General features: G+C 36.8%; 1 long non-coding RNA gene across 1 annotated transcript in view; it reads left to right on the top strand.

The window, feature by feature from the left end:
- The window catches only part of LOC141279071 (uncharacterized), a 133040-nt gene extending 123209 nt beyond the window's left edge, over nucleotides 1–9831 (top strand). Inside the window, exon 3 of the long non-coding RNA XR_012332823.1 lies at nucleotides 9726–9831. This is a non-coding gene — a long non-coding RNA (uncharacterized lncRNA). The remainder of the gene's footprint in view (nucleotides 1–9725) is intronic.
- Nucleotides 9832–17648: the final 7817 nt, after the last annotated feature.

Genomic DNA, 17648 nt, shown 5'->3' with positions numbered 1-17648 from the left:
TAATAATATGAGTTAGTTATAAAACCATAATGTATAAATTAAATTATAATACCACACATCCACCACTTTATTTCCTAATTGAATGTAAAGTGATCCAAAATGATCTATAGACATAATTAAACTTTTAAAAGTGATAAATTTGTGAGATTAACTTGTTAATTATTGTGAGACATTGAAATATTAGTACTCTCCAGATAGAAGAAATATGGGAGAAATTAAGTGATGATATCTTTTCTTATTTTTCTCCTATATTACATCTCTTCTTAATTCTTTAAGAGTTCTAAGATCTACATTTTAAAATTTCTAAAATAAACTATTTGGTGACCTCCTTTCATTCAAATCAGTTAAATATGCTTTCTTCAGTCAAGCACAGAAATATATCTTAAATCAGAATGCATTTCAGATGTCATTTAAAAAATACCTTAAATTCTTAACATCCTATGAGAGGAAAAATGGACGTTGTTGCATATTGTTATTAGGTAGTAAATTGGTAGAGCCTCTGTGAGGGGCAATTTGGCAACATACATGAGAATGTTAAAAGCATGTAAAATTTGCTCTACAAATTCCATTTCTAGCTATTTATCCTCTACAGGTACAGGTTCATGGCTAAAATGCTACATGTACAATGTTATGTACACTGGAGCATTTTTATAATACTGATGATTAAAAACCCGAGTGTCGGGCTTCCCTGGTGGTGCAGTGGTTGAGAGTCCGCCTGCCGATGCTGGGGACATGGGTTCGTGCCCCGGTCCGGGAAGATCCCACATGCCGCAGAGCGGCTGGGCCCGTGAGCCATTGCCGCTGAGCCTGCGTGTCCAGAGCCTGTGCTCTGCAACGGGAGAGGCCACAACAGTGAGAGGTCCGCGTACTGAAAAAAAAAAACAAAACAAAACTCGAGTGTCTTTAAAACTGGTAGCTAAGTTTTGCTACATCCATAGTGTGGAATAACATAGAAGTATTAAAATAATACATAAAGCAATAATAATAAAATTATGAAGCCATTAAAGTAATAACAACGCATCATTTATTGAAGAATTAACTGAATGAATTCATTTAATCTTTTTACTCTCCTTATGACATATATACTATTACTAATCTCATTTTACAGATTGAAAAAACCAAACTGGGATATAGAAAGGTTTCCTTTAGTGACCAAGATAGAATGTAGTGAGACTAGTATACAAATCCAGCCAATCTTATACTGTTACACTATATAAACAATTATAAAAGTATATACAGTGTGCACTCATTTGTAAGAGAAATATGTATTTAGAAAGAAGGAAAGGAAGGAAAGAAGGGAGAGAGGGAGGGAATCTACATCCCTAATTTATCTAAAGAAAATAATTCTTTAAAAATATGCTTTGATAAGTATTATATTGTTTGTTAATGTACATAATAATATATAATATATTAAAAGTAAATATTTTCAATGACAGTGAGGGTTTTATACATCATACACTGCAATGTGTGAGCTGCATTACTCAGTATGGTAGCCCTTAGCCACTTGTAGCTCTTGAGCACCTAATATATGGCTATTCCAAATTGAAATATACTGTAAATATAAAATACTCAGCAGATTTTGAAGATTTAGTACAAAAAGGAATGTAAGCTATCTTATTAATAACTTTATTGATTACATGATGAAATAATATTTTGATAAATAATATATTAATAATATTTGGGTTAAATAAAATATATTGTTAAATTTCACCATTTTTTAAAACTTTTTATAATGTAGCTATTAGAAAATTTTAAATTATTCAAATTATATCTCTATTATATACCAAAGATCTAATACAATACGTTCAAGTTTCATTGTACTTTACTTCCTTCCCCTTCAGGATTATTTCTCTAGCATGGTGGTTATCAACACTTGATGTACATTAGAATCACCTGAGAAACTTTAAAATACACCTGGGCCCTACTAAGAGGCTCTGTATTATTTGTTCTGGGCTGGGGTGCCAGTATCCCTTTTTTTTTTTTTTTTTTTTTTAAGCTTTGCATTCTAATACGAATCCAAGGTGGGAATGATGGCTTTAACCCTCGGCGCCTAATAGGTATACAAGGAACTTAATTTTTTTCCAATAATGTTTTAGAAGGTAACCTTTGCGTTTTCTTAACTAGGTAGGGATTTTTATTTTTTTGAACAATGTCAAATAAGAAGGCACAGGAAATTTTCCGTTAAAGAAATATTTAGAAAATTTTTTGAGTCTTGCTTAGTTAAATTTGTTTAATCATTGGTAGAATAAAGAGGGCTTATCCATATTACTGTTTGTCCTCCAAACAGTAATAGGGCAAATAAAAGTTGCAAATCTTTTTGTATTATGACCATGAAAACTAAATGTGGCCAACAGTACTGGCTCAACAATTACGTCTTTACAAAATACAAAATAGATTTTCCTGGCCCCAGATATTCCCAGTGTCATATAAACAGGCTGTGGTAAACTTACTAATAGAATTTTTTGTACCCTTCTGGATAAGCCCTAGTTTTATAAAGCACCACTAAAAGATGATTCTTATCATACATCATTGTATTCCATTCAGTCTCTCAATTTTTATATAATTTTCATAATTAGTTGATTGCCTTTTCTGCCACAATATTCTGCTCCATATTTTGACTTCCATTGCCTGTTGGGCGGTAGTGATAAAACACTGATGATTGAGAAAGGAAATTGAAGGAAAATTAAATTGTGACTTATAAAATTATCTACCTATTTTCAGGGAGAAAGTAATTACTCTTAAGATCTTGGATTTTTTTTTCTGACCTCTTTGGTATTAGCTACATAATTGTTTTCTGTTTGTAAGATACTAGAAACTGAACCATAAGACTCAAAATTTTATTAACATTTAAGCTGTTAGAAAGTTACCTTCAGTATGATTACTTTTTTCCAAATTACTGAAATTCTTTTATCAGATGACTGTATTGACAGCTAGAATATAAGTTTCTTGAGAGCAGGCATCTGTCTATCTACCTTGTTCACTGCATCTCCCCAGTGTCCAGTAAATAACTAACACATGCATTTTTTTAAAGATTTATTTATTATTTATTTATTTTTAAAAATTTATTTTTGGCTGCATCGGGTCTTACTTGAGGTACATGGGATCTTTGTTGAGGCATGCGGGATCTTTTGTTGCAGCGCGTGGGCTCTTCATTGCGGCACGCAGGCTTCTCTGTAGTTGTGGCACAGGCTCCAGGGTGCGTGGGCTCTGTAGTTGTGGTGCGTGGGTTCCAGAGCACATGGGTTCTGTAGTTTGCAGCACGCAGGCTCTCTAGTTGAGGTGCACGAGCTCAGTAGTTGTGGCGCGCAAGCTTAGTTGCCCTGTGGTATGTGGGATCTCAGGTCCCCGACCAGGGATCGAACCTGTGTCCCCTACATTGGAAGGCAGATTCTTTACCACTGGACCACCAGGGAAGTCCCACATGCATTTTTAAATGAAAGAAAAATCAAAAATTTATGATGGAATATTTCAAGGTACAGTATAACCCCATTATGATAAAATTTCTTAATGGTGGAGTAAAGTTGTGATTTAATCACTCTGAATTTTGCACTCTTACTATTTCAGAAACCTTGTAATTGTAGCAGAGAGAACTTCTACCCAGAGTACAAAATGCTTAGCAAAATGATCCTAATGATTGCTGAGAATTATTCTAGCCTCTCTCTCATATGTCATTAATATATTTAACAGCTGTGCTTAAAAGTGAATAAAACTTCCAACAGAGAAAAATTCATACATTTATTAACTTTAAAGCAATTATTCTAAAATTCATCTCTATTAATTGTGGGCTATTTAATTTTTCAAAAGTTCCCAATATTCTGGAAATGTGAGTCTACTAGATTATCCCTAGGAAATATTGTTATGCAACTGAATTCTGGACTTAGTTTCTGTTAAGTGGCAACAAAATACAAAAGTCACAAACTCATTTCCTGGGATTATGAATGAACTCTATCTGAATCATGGTTCTGCCAGTTACTAGCTCTATGGTTATGGGCAAATTATATAACTTCTCAGCACCTCAGATTCCTCGTTTTTGAAGTAAGAAAAGTAATGATACACGGTGTCCCAGAGACGTTGTAAGAAATCATTTAGGTGATAGCTATAAAACAGCTCGTATATCCAGTATTCAATTTAATATTAACTGTCAATATTATTGGTTGCATGACCATGAGAAATTGTGTAACTATTTATGCAAATGCAACTGTGCACAACCTTTGACAATACATAGAAAGTCCAGCTTTAGTCATTAACTCTTCCAGCTGAAAGTCGCTTTAGTACAGCTGGGCTAACTTGTTTTTTGTTCTCTGCAGTGATTGCTGCTTAATCACCTAGGGACTACAGTTAATATATACAAATATATACAAATACAAATCCTAATATTCTTAGTTAACAACAACAACAAAAAAGCCTATACGAACCTAGTTCTTGTATCATCGTGTAGTCAAGATTTATTAAAAATTTAGTATCTTCCAGACACTACACATGGATAATTTCATTTAACCTTCACAATAACTCAATGATAAAAGGATACTATTATTGTTCCTTTTATTGGTCAAAGAACTGAAGATTAGAAAAGTTATGTATCAATAGCTTGCTCCAAGTCCTGCAGTTTACTTATTTTTATTTTATTTTATTTTTTTGGCTGCATTGAGTCTTCGTTGCTGTGTGTGGGCTTTCTCTAGTTGTGGCGAGCGGGGGCTGCTCTTCGTTGCAGTGCATGGGCTTCTCATTGCGGTGGCTTCTCTTGTTGCAGAGTGCAGGCTCTAGGCACACGGGCTTCAGTAGTTATGTCGTGTGGGCTCAGTAGTTGTGGCTCGCTGGCTCCAGAGCGCAGGCTCAGTAGTTGTGGTGCACGGGCTTAGTTGCTCCGCGGCATGTGGGATCTTCCTGGACCAGGGGTTGAACCCGTGTCCCCTGCACTGGAAGGCGGATTCTTAACCACTGTGCCTCCACGAAGTCCTCCTGCAGTTTACTAGTATGACATACTAGTTAGAGCTGAAATTTAATCACAGAAGATCAGACTTTAGCATCTATACTTTTAAACATACAGTATTTCAAAATGTATGATATGCATACCATGGGATTTAAGATGGTTTATGTAGTTATTTAAATGTGTATTCTAAAATTTTAACTTTTAATCAAATCAGTGATTGCATGTATTTTTACATGGGGTGAGGCTAACGTAGTTAGCACAGGGGGCAACCTACATAGGCCACATGAATCTTGTGATGGTGCTCAGGCATACCTAATAAGACCCTTTGAGGTTAAACTACTAGGATGTTAGCATGATACAACTTGTTTGGTCACTAAAATGGATTCTCATATACTGAATTTTTGTGTAATTATGGTGTTCTTTCATTTGATGCACCTACATATCGTTTTGAATTGTAAAATATCAATTATAAACTGCATTTGGGACTGTGCACTCTTTGATTTCCTTTTTCTTGAACCTATCACGATCCAGGGCTTTATAAATACGTCTTTTAAAGCATATTGCTTGAAGATGCTGATGGAAATAGAGGTGCGGTGGTGTTTGCAGTGACATCAGTCATATGCTTTCAGAATAGTAGGAAGGTCAAATTGATAAACCACCTGAAACCACCTGTTACTGTTGTAAAAAACACTAGCTGTAAAGAAAACAAAATATATCATGCAAATATAGTGAAAATTATTTGATATTTGGATTTTAGTGGACTGAAAATGAATGTAAATTCTTCCATTAGATATAGCATGTTTGGGGACATTCAAAGTTCTGGCAAGAAAGCATTCTGTCTCAAACGTCAGTTTTGAAATGTACAGGGACTACTGTGGGAAGTGTTGAAGACATACGAGTAACAGGAACATCAGCACAGGGTGGTAGGAGATGAAATTGCAGAAGTTGCGGAAGTCTTGTTTACAATGTTAGGTTGAGTTGCCAGAGTTAGAGTTGCCCAAGTTATTGATGAGACATCCGTTACTGTTTGGCTTCCAAACAGTGCAAGTGATGCTCTCTGGGACAAGGCAAGGGAAAAAAAATCTGGTGGAGCAACTCTGTCAAATATAATAATATATCAAACAACGACAGATAACAGTCCAAATATGGGGCTGCATTTATTATCCTGATTACAAAAACGTCCATAATACTCCCTGGAGACTCTAAGATGAATTCCCTGATATTAGCCGGTCAGCTGATCTTCTGGTGTTTTTGAGATATGATTTGGATAAAGGACCCCAAGGAGAAATGTTGTTTGGCCAATCTTTATTAACTCTTACAACTCGGAAGAAACTTTAAAATTATTGATAACTTCAAGGTAAACAATAACATGCAACTGATGTATTGGGTTATGCACAGATCGTGCTAAGGCAGTAGTATCCAAAAAGAACAACTTGTTCCATGTGTTCAAGCTGTTGTTCTGGAAATAAGATCTACTCACTACGTCGTGCATCCTAGAAGCTCTCCAGAGGTGTTTTTAAAAATTTAAGGGAGAGGACCTCATGAAGCTATAATGATTGTCAGTTACATTAAGGACAGGCAAATGGAATGCTCTACTTTTTCTCAGCTTTGAGAAAGTATCAGCATTGATTACAAACAATTGCTGTTTTCTGTGGTAATTTGGAGAAAAACTTCATGTCTTTGGTGATAATATCTACACAATGAGTAGGAACATATACATAATTTAGATTGGCTTTGCAAATCAGCATGTCAGTGATATGTCTTCTCTCCTTTAAATAGACTAAATTTATTCTTTCAAGGTAAACAAACTTCTATTATTATTCCACATGAAATCAAAAATGAATGTGATATTTGCAGATTTGAATCTGTGGGACAAATACCCTGATTGGAGTAAGCTAGATTATTATATTAGTCTGAATAACCTTGTAAAAAAGTCATTGAAAGTAGTCACTGAAAATATTCTGAAAATTATTAATATTTGCTTGATAAATACCTCCATAAATACTTGTCCAGGGAGAATGACTGGTGAGTGGGTAAGCACCACAGTTTTCATTATCCTTGACATATTCTATTAAAACACATTCTGCAAATGGCTCCTTCCAAAAGTTTGTTGAGTTAAAGTTACTTATGGAATTTTATTGTACTGTGATCTATGAAAATGGCTTATATTATGTCTATTTTAGGATATTTGTATTGGTTTTTAGGGGGTTATTACATATGACCATTTTGTGGTAAATTTTCCAGACACTTGAGAAATGGTGAATCCCTTTTTATAGGGTATAGAACTCATGGTATAACTGTTAAATAAACTTCAGTAATGGTATTATTCATGTCCTTTACATCCTTATTCAGTTTTATCTGCTCTTCTTTAAAAATGAGAGCTAAAGTTTCTCATCACTTTTCTGTTTTTTCTCTTTTTTAGTTTTGCTTCAAAAATACTTTGATACTAAATTATTCAGCATTTAAGGTTATAACAATTATACTTTCATCTTAGACTGTAGCCATCTTTAAAACAAGTTAAACTGCTAAATGAATAAATAAATAATAAATATGTTCCAACATTTTCCTTTCATTCACTCTTTCTTTTGTTTTATTATGTGTGTCACTTATAGATCTTTTGTATGTAGCATATAGATTTTCATTTTTTGACCAAATATTTGGAAATCTGTTTCAGTAATGGATTTATCCTATTCTTTTTTGTGTGTGTGGTAGTGGTTTGTTTTGTTTTATTTTATTTTAAAATTTTTATTGGAGTATAATTGACTTACAATGTTGTGTTAGTTTCAGGTATATAGCAAAGTGAATCTGTTATACAAATACATATATCCACTCTTTTTTAGATTCTTTTCCCATACATGCCATTATAGAGTACTGAGTAGAGTTCCCTGTGCTATACAGTAGGTCCTTATTAGTTATCTATTTTATATATAATTTTTATTGTCTTTTTTTTAGAATGACCCTCTCTCCTACTCCTTATCTCTCTCTCTGTACTTTTGTCTTTTAATTTTATTTGCTTCTCAGTGTTTTTTGTTTGTTTTATTTTCCTTTAACTGTATTACCTGAGATTTCTTTCGTTTATTTTTTCTCTTGTAATTTTAAGGTATAATATTTGTATTTAGACATCCACCATCAAATATTTTTTGAAAAACTCCTTAAATGTTTATTTTCTAAGCTGTCAGCTGTGTTTCTGATTCCAAGGCATCCCACCTTCTCAAACTAATGATGTTATTTATTTCCCTCCCTCTTTAAAAAAATGTTTACTTATTATCACTTTCCCTTCAAATGTATAATTCTTATCAACTTCTAAGTATGTTCAAATCTCACCCATAAAAATAACATTTTTTCCATGACCCCACATCTCTCTCCCGCAACTGCGTCATCTCCTCCTCGCTATCTTAACTTTCTGAAAGAGAATTGTTGATACCAGCTGACGGCATTTCTCACCTCCTGGGCTTCTACCAAATCACTCTCCCAATTTTCCCCTTCCCTCTTGGAGGCTGCTTATCATTCTCTTTTATAATGTCATATTTCTTTACCAGACTTTGATATACTGTGGTTCTAGATCCCTTATCTCCTCTCTCTGGGACATCCATGCCAAGAGTTTCAAATGACGCTATGTGCAGATGACTTGCAAATATATATATCTCTAGTCTCAGACCTTCCTGCTGGGACTCCAGATCCACATTGAAACTGCCTTCTTGACGTCCCTAGGACATGTCACAAGTACATTAAAATCAATGTGTCTGCAACGGAATTCTTGATTGTCTTCCCTGAACCAACTTAGTCTCTCATCCCCTCAACAAAGAGAGCCCTGAGAGAGCCAAGAGAATGAGTGATGGGAAGAGTGGTAGGGAATGAGACTGGAAACGTAGCCTGGGGCCCAATCACAACTAGGCTTGGTGGTCATGACATTTGGATTTTACGTTGAGATGCAAAGCCTTGTGAGATTTTGAATAGGGAAGTATTAAGATTTGTGTTTTAAAGGATTCCTTTGCCAATGGAGAGGGTAGGCAAGAGTGGAACAGGAAGACCAGGTAGAAGCCTATTGCAGAGGTTTGGATGATAGCCAGAGGCCTGTAAGTGGTGGTAGCAATGGAAGAGATTAGATGTCGTCAGATTCTTATGCTCTTTCAAGGTAAAGTAAACAATATTTGTTGATGGATTAGATTTAGAGTATAAGATAAAGAGAAGAGTCCAGGACAAGCCCTGGGTTTTCGTTGTCATTCTCTGATGAAGAAAACTTAGGGAGAAGGACAGATGTGAGGAGGAACTGGAATCGAGTCAAGTTTAAAACCTAATGCTCTGAGATGCTCATTAGTCATCACATAAAGCTGCTTGAGTGGTCAGGGGCATCCACAAATCAAGTTCACATTTGGTCAGAACTGTAGTTATAAATTTGGAAATCAGCATAGAGATGAGCTTTAAAACCACTTGAGGGATCAGTGTAAATTAAAGATGAGAAGAGGTGCAAGCACTGAGCAAAGAAAATTGATTTTAAAAGAATTGGGCTTCTTTTGTGTGTGTGTGTGTGTGTGTGTGTGCGCGTGTGCGCGTGCACGCGCACCACCTCTGATTAGTATTGGTTTGTGACAAAGAATGCATACCTTTAAGTAGGGTTTGGTCAACATTTCTTTCAGAGCCCGCCTTACTACTCCAGATAAGGGGCTACTTTACGATTCATAAGGAGGTTCCTAATATCAACTGGACCCTTCCCAGTACTGAGAATCTACGTCCGGAAAAATCGTGACACCCCCGACTTGGAGTTTGATAAGGTTATGCGTTTCTCTTCTTCCAGCTCCGATGGGGAGTTTAACAGTGCTGTTGATCCACATCAGAGAGAAAAGTTCTTCAAGGTTGTTGGTCCCTGTCTCTCCCATGGCCTGCCCTCACCTCATCTCTCACCCCTCCAAGTCAAGGTATGTAAGTGAGCACCTAGTAGAGTTTACAAAAATGTATTTCTTTCCTTTCACCTGCAATCCATCTTCTCTTAAGAAGATCACTGATGTTTCATTTTATTTGGTTCTATCTTTGCTATATTTAACCACGCTTCCTAATGGAAGGTTTGTGGCATATGAATCTTGGAGAGACTTCATAAGCAGATGAAGGTTTCTGGTTTATTAATCAATCCTGTTCTCTAGTTAAGCTCCTTAATAGATACAACCCACTTGTGAGAAAACTGAGGCATGCAGACATTAAATAATTTTCACTAAGATCACATAGCTAGTGAGACCTTGTTAGACTTTGCATTTTACAAAATCAAGGTATGTGATTAATTTATAAAAGGCATAATAGTTCTATTCCTACTTTTCAGAGAGTTTCCCATTGATATGACAGAATTTTAGTTTTCCAGAATAAAGATACTAAAGAGATAGCTCCAAGGTGCATTGTCTTTATGAATCAACTTATGTTACTACTCTAAGAAATACACAACCATGTTTCAAGTCAAGATACTCAGGCTTTATAGAGAACTTTCCATCACGTATGTGTGTGACTTTTGAATTCTGTAGAGACATAAAAATTTTATCTTAATAAATACCTGCCTGAGGAAACAGAGGGGTTTTCCATTCCTAAAGTTGAAATCATTAGCACAGCATATAAGCCTTCCGTGAGGGGGCTACCTATCTTTCCAGCTTCTCTCTTTGCAGGTCCCATCCTGACCCCCTGCTGGCTGGCTGTACTTAATCACCAGCATTCTGCAAACATGCCAGCCTGTGTCCTACCTCTGTGCCTTGATTCATATATTCCCCACTTCCTGTAATGCCCTTTGCTCTGTTGTTCCCTGCAAGAACAACACCTTCCAAGATTCAATTCAAGCGTTATCTGCTTCCAAAGTCTTTCTAGTCACTATTGCTCCTGCTTGTACCTTGTCAGACTCCCTTTCATACCCTGTAAATGCCCCAGATGTAGCAATCATCACATTTTATTCCACTTATTTACATGTCTTTCTCTCCCACTAGATTTTGAGCTGGTGGAAGGCTAGGATACTATGTCTAATATCAATGTACCTACACAGTTCAAGGTACATAAAAGATGCTTAATAACATTTTATTATATTATAGGGTGATATCCAAAATCTTCCATAGCCATACTGAACAAGAAATGACCAGTCTTAACAGATATTTAACTGGTCCTAAGGAACACCATTACTGGTACATATCAGCTAAATATCAGCTCATCAGAATTTGCTTTATTTCCATTTTATGCCTTCTTTCTTTATTATTTTGATCTTTGTGGATCTGGTAAAATAATAAAAACCGAATAATTTTATAGTTAAGTACGTAGTTTTTTCCAAAAGCTGATTTCCTAAAGCAGCTCTGGTCTACACTCCTACCATGTCAGATTCAATGACAAGATCTTACCAGACCTTCATATTAACACATATGCCAAGTTATTTAAAAGAGAATTGCTTTTATTTGCCTCCTGAATTGATGGTTTTGACACTCCCTGCGTAGTTCTGCATCATATGAAGTGCTGACACACCAGCTGGAACGCTGAGAACAGTGAAATTATAAGCCTTTTATTGAAGGATTATTTATACAGCAGCCAGATCTTAACCCTTAGTAAATGTTAAGTAAAAATCCACTGTCAGTTTGTGTCCCACATTATTGCAAGGCGAGAAACCAACCTATAAGACCAAGGCAACCATGGATGCAGGTAGGAAAAGAGCCAAACTGCTTAAAGAAGGTGCTTGTTTTTGATTTAGTGATACTCTTCTTCTGAAGACACTTAACTAAACAGGGGTTAAGCTGAAACAAAAGTAAAGAAATGTATGGTGGTATTTTCTGTGATCCCCAAAGAAAGGTATATAAATACAGGTTTTAGCATCATATTATGAGACAGTGCCTTTTAGAATTTCAGCATGGAGGATCACAAATCATCTCAAATACTACTTAGTCTGTAGAAAGTATTTACAACAAGCCAATGCCCCCTAGAATAAAAGGGAGCGTGTAATGTGGCAGACCATGATGGAGGGGAAGCAATAAAAGAGAAAGCACAGCTTGAAGTGCAGTATAGCTGGGTGACGTACACCTCCCTACTGAAGGCAGCAGACTTGCAGTTATAGAACTGCTAATCTGTTCTACTGTTTTTTAATCAGATGTTGGCATTATCTGCCACTAATTGCTTTTTCATTTCCACTTGTAATTATTCCATTGCATGTTTGTAGTGAGAAGCTGAAAATGAGGCAGATCACTGAGAAAGAATTAATTGTTAATGAATAATCATCAGTAGGAAGCCAATTTCATTATCTTCAAAGAGGTAGCCAGAGATTAACCACTAGCTGTGGTTCTCCTACTTTCTGTGCATGACTGTAAAGTAATCACAAATAATCACGCCCTCCAACTTCATCAATTATTTTATATTATGTGGATTGATACCCATTTTTGTCTTTGTTGTTTAATGATAATGGCAGTATTCATGCTGGGGAGTGCTAATTGGAAGGTGTTACATTCAGTGGGCTTTAAGCCTAATTATTAGAGCATCTTCTTCATTAGCACATGATCCAAGGGTTGCATGGTAGGAGTTGCTAATTTTTCCAAGTTATAAGAATATCGTATTGGGAAACTTTTGCATGTCCTTACGCTGAGTAACACACAGAAAGTCTTCTATCTGGTCCAAGTTGTGTGGCTACCAACAGAGACTTTCTGTTTAAATAAAATAGGATGTTTTAACCTGATATAAGTCTTTGCACTTGAAGCCCACTTCTGCCCTAGAAGCTAGGTCTGCCCACGACTGTTGATGAGCTCTCAATTCTGCTTTGTTTCTGTACCAACACTTGTTCTTCAGAACGGCTCACACAGCTCCCTGGGATTATTACAGCTCTCAGCGGAGCTTTGCCAGCTATTAATGGAAACATTATGAGATGAGTTTGATAGTCAGGATGGAAGGCTCCTAATGTTTGTTGCCTCGGTGGCCAGGTGATGTCACTCCCAGACTTAGGGAGAAAGTAAATCTACAACCCACTGCACATTTGCACAGGGCTGCGTAACTTCTCAAGGCTCCTTCACGTGTCTTGGTTTATAACGTCCTTTCACAGAGCAGTAAGATTTGTTGCTGATAGACCTGCTGTGACCCCAGAAACTGTGGCACGAAACCTGGCTCCCTTTACGTGGTGCACTACAGTTCTTTAATGAGCGCAGCTCAATAGCTGCCCCTCTAATCGGAAAGAACTTCTTCAGTGCTTGTAATCACTCCCAGGCAACCGAGGCCCTATTTCTAACTAGACCCACAGCTAAAGGAAGGTATGATGTGAGGCAGTCTCAAGTGTATTGGACGACAGAGCATGTTTCTGAAACATCTCCAGCAGAGCAACTGGCCAAAGAGATAGAAAAATTAGGTGTAGTCAAAAGAGCGTGGGCTTTGGTGTTAGTCCCACCCACTTTGTTAGCTGTGTGAGCTGGTGTAAATTATTTAACCTCTTGGAACCTCAGTTTCCCTCATTAGGTTGTTATAAAGGTGAATGAGAGGTTATATGTAAAATGTTAAACTCAGGGTCTGGCATCTCATCCACACTTGGCTTGGTTAGAAGCAGATCAAGAAGAACCTTGATTGTCTAAGTAACAGGTTGTTTTCTGGAAATAAAATGAAGGTTTCAGAGAATATTAAGTAAATAACTCAAGTTGTGCAACGGGCAAATCCTGAAAAGTCAGTGACTTAGTATAAGAACATTTATTTCTTGCTTGTGAAAAGTCTGCCGTGGGGTGGTCATGTCTTTCTTCTCTCCAATCAGCTGGGTATCCAGGCTCCCTCAATCTGATGCTGCTGCCCTCTGATGGCTTCCCAGATCATCAAGGAAGGGAAAGAGAGAGGTGGGAGAGGTGAAAGTGGCTCTCATGTGTCATCACCAGATGTGATGCATTGTGTCAATTCATGTTTCTATGAGCCAGAATACAGCCATGTGGTTCCAATCTAGTGGCTTGGAAATGCAATCCTTCTGTGTGACTGGTGTGACAAGCAGCGTCATGCGTTTTGTCTGCTGTGGTGTGCAGAGAGGAAAATAACCAGGAGATTAATTTTGAAAAGATTATACTGAGAGTACATACAGATGGTTGGGAGCAGAAGAAGGACTAGAATCCAGGATGCCCTTTAGAAGAGTATTATAATCACAGAAGGAAAGAGATAATGGAAGCTTGTGAATAGTTTAGAAACTGTGATTAGAAATGTCAGACAAGAGAAAGGAGTCAAAAAGATAAAATTCCAAGCTTAAATGATGTTTCTATAGAAACACTAGCATTGTACGGGGAGACTAGATATGGAGAATGAGAATGGGGAAAGCATACTAGGTGGTATTCAAAATAGACTAAGTTATATAGCTGGTTGCTGTTATGATCAGGGGAGGAATAACCATAGAGAAGAGGAAAATGTACCTGTGAGAGACCTGGACATTCAAATATCTGGGAGAAAGGTCCAAATGTGTCCTATTTTGATTGGTAGAGTCACCGATGAGAAGTACGAAGCCTCCAGACAGACGAAGAGGGTCTCTGAATTGTTGCATGGGAAAATCCCTCTCAGAACTTCTCTCTTGGATACAGTAATACTATTATTATTTTATACAGTGGCCTTTACTCAGGCACAAAATAACTGTACCTTCCAAGGACAATGACAGGAGGTTCTTGGTTTATCTATTTTTAAATGGGTGATTGGGAATGAGATGATGAGAAGTAGGGTAAAGGGGATAGTATACACAGGTTCACCCACATCTTCTGTATTCTTACTTGAACGGGGTAAAAACAGTGTTTTTAATGTTACATGTGAGAAAAATGATTGCCATGGGATGAACCTAATAGGTTTGCTAACTTATTAACAGGTGACATTATTTTGGCATTTGGGCATTGGATTATTCCTAGATGCCGAGCTGTAAATTGATGCTATGGCCTGAAATGCTTTCTTGTGATTAAGTCATAATAACTAAGACCCCTTGTTCACATGCTTTATTTTTCTAACTTGCCTTACTTATTATGTATGACATTTCACAGGGGTTAACTATGCACTTCAAGATCCTGACCTTATTATGATGTAGGCATTGGAGCTGGTTTCCTGATGCTTAGATGCTGTTGCCAAAAGTTTTGTTTCTATGTCTCACTACCTTCTCAATCACTTGACTAATGCCTTTGGTGAGACAAGCACTCTACTCTCCCATCTCCAAACTTACCATTCCACCTCACCATGGCTACCACCATGCCATTGCTGCAAAGTTAGCAGGTGATGATTTTATGTTGATTTTATTTTTTATTTGTTTTGCATGGGACAAAGGGATGTGCAGACCGGAGGTAGTATAATACAAACAGTTACCAACCTTTGGCAGCAACTCCATCTCTTAGAGACTAGACAAGAGAATAACCAGTCCTTGAAAGCAAACATGAACACTTGGAGTAAAAAGGCATCCTGGAAGTAGGGTATGGGGAGTGTCCCAGCCCTACAAGACATTTTCTTCAAGACCCAGAGATAGGAATCAACCCCCAAAGGCTTTATTTATTGGTATTTAATGTTTGTGTATACTACTAATAATGTTACCTTAGACTTTAACACTTATGGGACTTTATTCATGAATTTAGGTGTCTGGTATTGTGCCACGGATATGAAAATGAAGAGGAAGCAGCCCTTGCCCTCCAAAATTTAAACTCATACAATATCATCTCCTAAAGGTGGCCCTATTTTGAAGTGCTTCAAGGGTGAGCAAAATAGATCCAAAATAGAGATTTCAGAGGCCTCTGATTGTTTTCAGGGATAAAGGTAGTTTAAAAGTTAAATAATATGGTCAAAGATTATGAGTTTTTCTGAGTTCATAGTCCTGGACCTCAGGGTGAAATCACTAACTACTCTTTAAAACAGATTAGTGATAAAGTGGGGCTATCACGTATGAAAGTAAATCTTGATACAATTAAGGAAATTCCTAAAATGTCTTTGGGAGCTTTCATTCTGTCAATCAACTCAGCCATCATATATTCTTACAATCTTTCTGGCACCTAATACATTTTCAGTACTTTATGCAAGAAATGGTTCTCATCCTGTACATTTCCATGAAAAGAACTAGGTTCTGAATCAAACATAAAGATTAGCGGAGAGTCTCGGGAATGAAGTCATAACAGACTGTTCTCACGTGAAAACTTTACCCCTGCATTGCTATTCTCCCATTCTGCCATCTCATATCAATTTTAATAGCTTATGCCTCATCAGAGAGCGGTTATACTCTGACATGTTCCCTCCTGGTGCAAAATGGCAGCTACTAAAATATAAATCACTGCAGAGAATTGCTGGATTTAGAGCCAATTCTTCTAATCGAAAACAACAGCAATGTTAATTTCAGCTTGAGAATGATGACTTTTGTATGGTGATATAATGGTACAGACTATAATGGTGTCAACTACCACCATAAAATATGCTTCAAATGGGCTACCTTTTTTACATTTAGACTAGGGTGACTTCTGTCACATTTCTTTTTTTGGCATGGAAACAGACAATCTATTAAATAAATATTAATCCCCAGCAGTCCTCAAAACAGGCTCAACCATAGCAGGATTTTAAATAACTTCATTAATTGCTTAACTACCTTTCCCCCAAACTCCTAAGGGATCCTTTGATGCTAGTCACTCTAATGAGTTACCAAGTGATTCATGACTTCAACCTGTTATCATGCAAAATACATTTCCAGTTGGAAATCTTTACAGATGGTTTTGCCGGAAAGTAAGTAACCACTCTAGACTTTAAAGAGGGCAAATTCCATTTGTACAGGGTATGAAGGAAAATGATTTGTCTTTCTTCTTTTTCCTTTTTTTTTACATTATACTCTAAAAGGGTGTAATGTGTACAGAAATTCGATTTGGACAATACATGATCAAAGGAGGAATTCTATTTGAATGGTGAAGACCATCTGCATTATCTGTGGGTGAATTATCCATAACAATAGCGGTGTCTATTGCTAGTCCTAACTTTCCTTGTAAGATTTCATATCACTTCTCTCTTCCCAAAGTAGTCATTAAAAACACAGAATGATTTTTTATTAATCTAGACAGGACACAATTGAGAAGGTAACTATTGTTGCACAGAACAAGAAGAAATGATTTTTAGAGATCTATTTTTCCAAAGTTATGTTTGTTGCTCTCCAGTTGAATGGTAATCAAGCACTGAGTATTCTTTATTTTTAATACAGTTTATTATTATCGTACTAACACTTATACACAATTCTTTAAGGTACTGTAAAGCTAGTAAGGAAGTGTCCTTCCTGGAGAAGCCTTTCTGGTAGCCCTCTGTTCTCTGTTTTGTTCTAGACTGGCTGCCCTCCAGGAGCGGTGCAGAGCCATCATCTTAGCATTTCCTGTTGCCTCTGACCTGTGTGGAGTCACCCATTTCCAGTGTTCTGGTAGCTAAATAGAGAAAGAGGGCTAAGAGCCTTTCTTTTACAAGAAGATATCTTTGAGTCTGAGGCCTCACTAGAGATTAAACCTTTTATTTCCTGGAAAGATAATTGAGGGGTAATTGCTTAGCTCAAATAACCCTCTTGTCTATAGCCCCTCTTTTGACTCCCATCTTCAGAACCTGGTGTCTCCAATTCTCTAGTCTTTCTGGGGTTTTGTGGCACAAATCAGTTCACTTTCGTAGGGCCTACAGATTTCAACTTTCTATCTTCTTACAATTTGTTTTGATTTACCATTACTTTAGCAGTGTTAAGGCACAGAGCAGTGATAAACAGATTTGTTGAATCTGCCATGTTAACTAGATA

This window comes from Tursiops truncatus, chromosome 7 (genome assembly GCF_011762595.2).
Source record: "Tursiops truncatus isolate mTurTru1 chromosome 7, mTurTru1.mat.Y, whole genome shotgun sequence".
Taxonomy (NCBI): domain Eukaryota; kingdom Metazoa; phylum Chordata; class Mammalia; order Artiodactyla; family Delphinidae; genus Tursiops; species Tursiops truncatus.
This window is presented reverse-complemented; position numbering and strand designations above follow the sequence as displayed.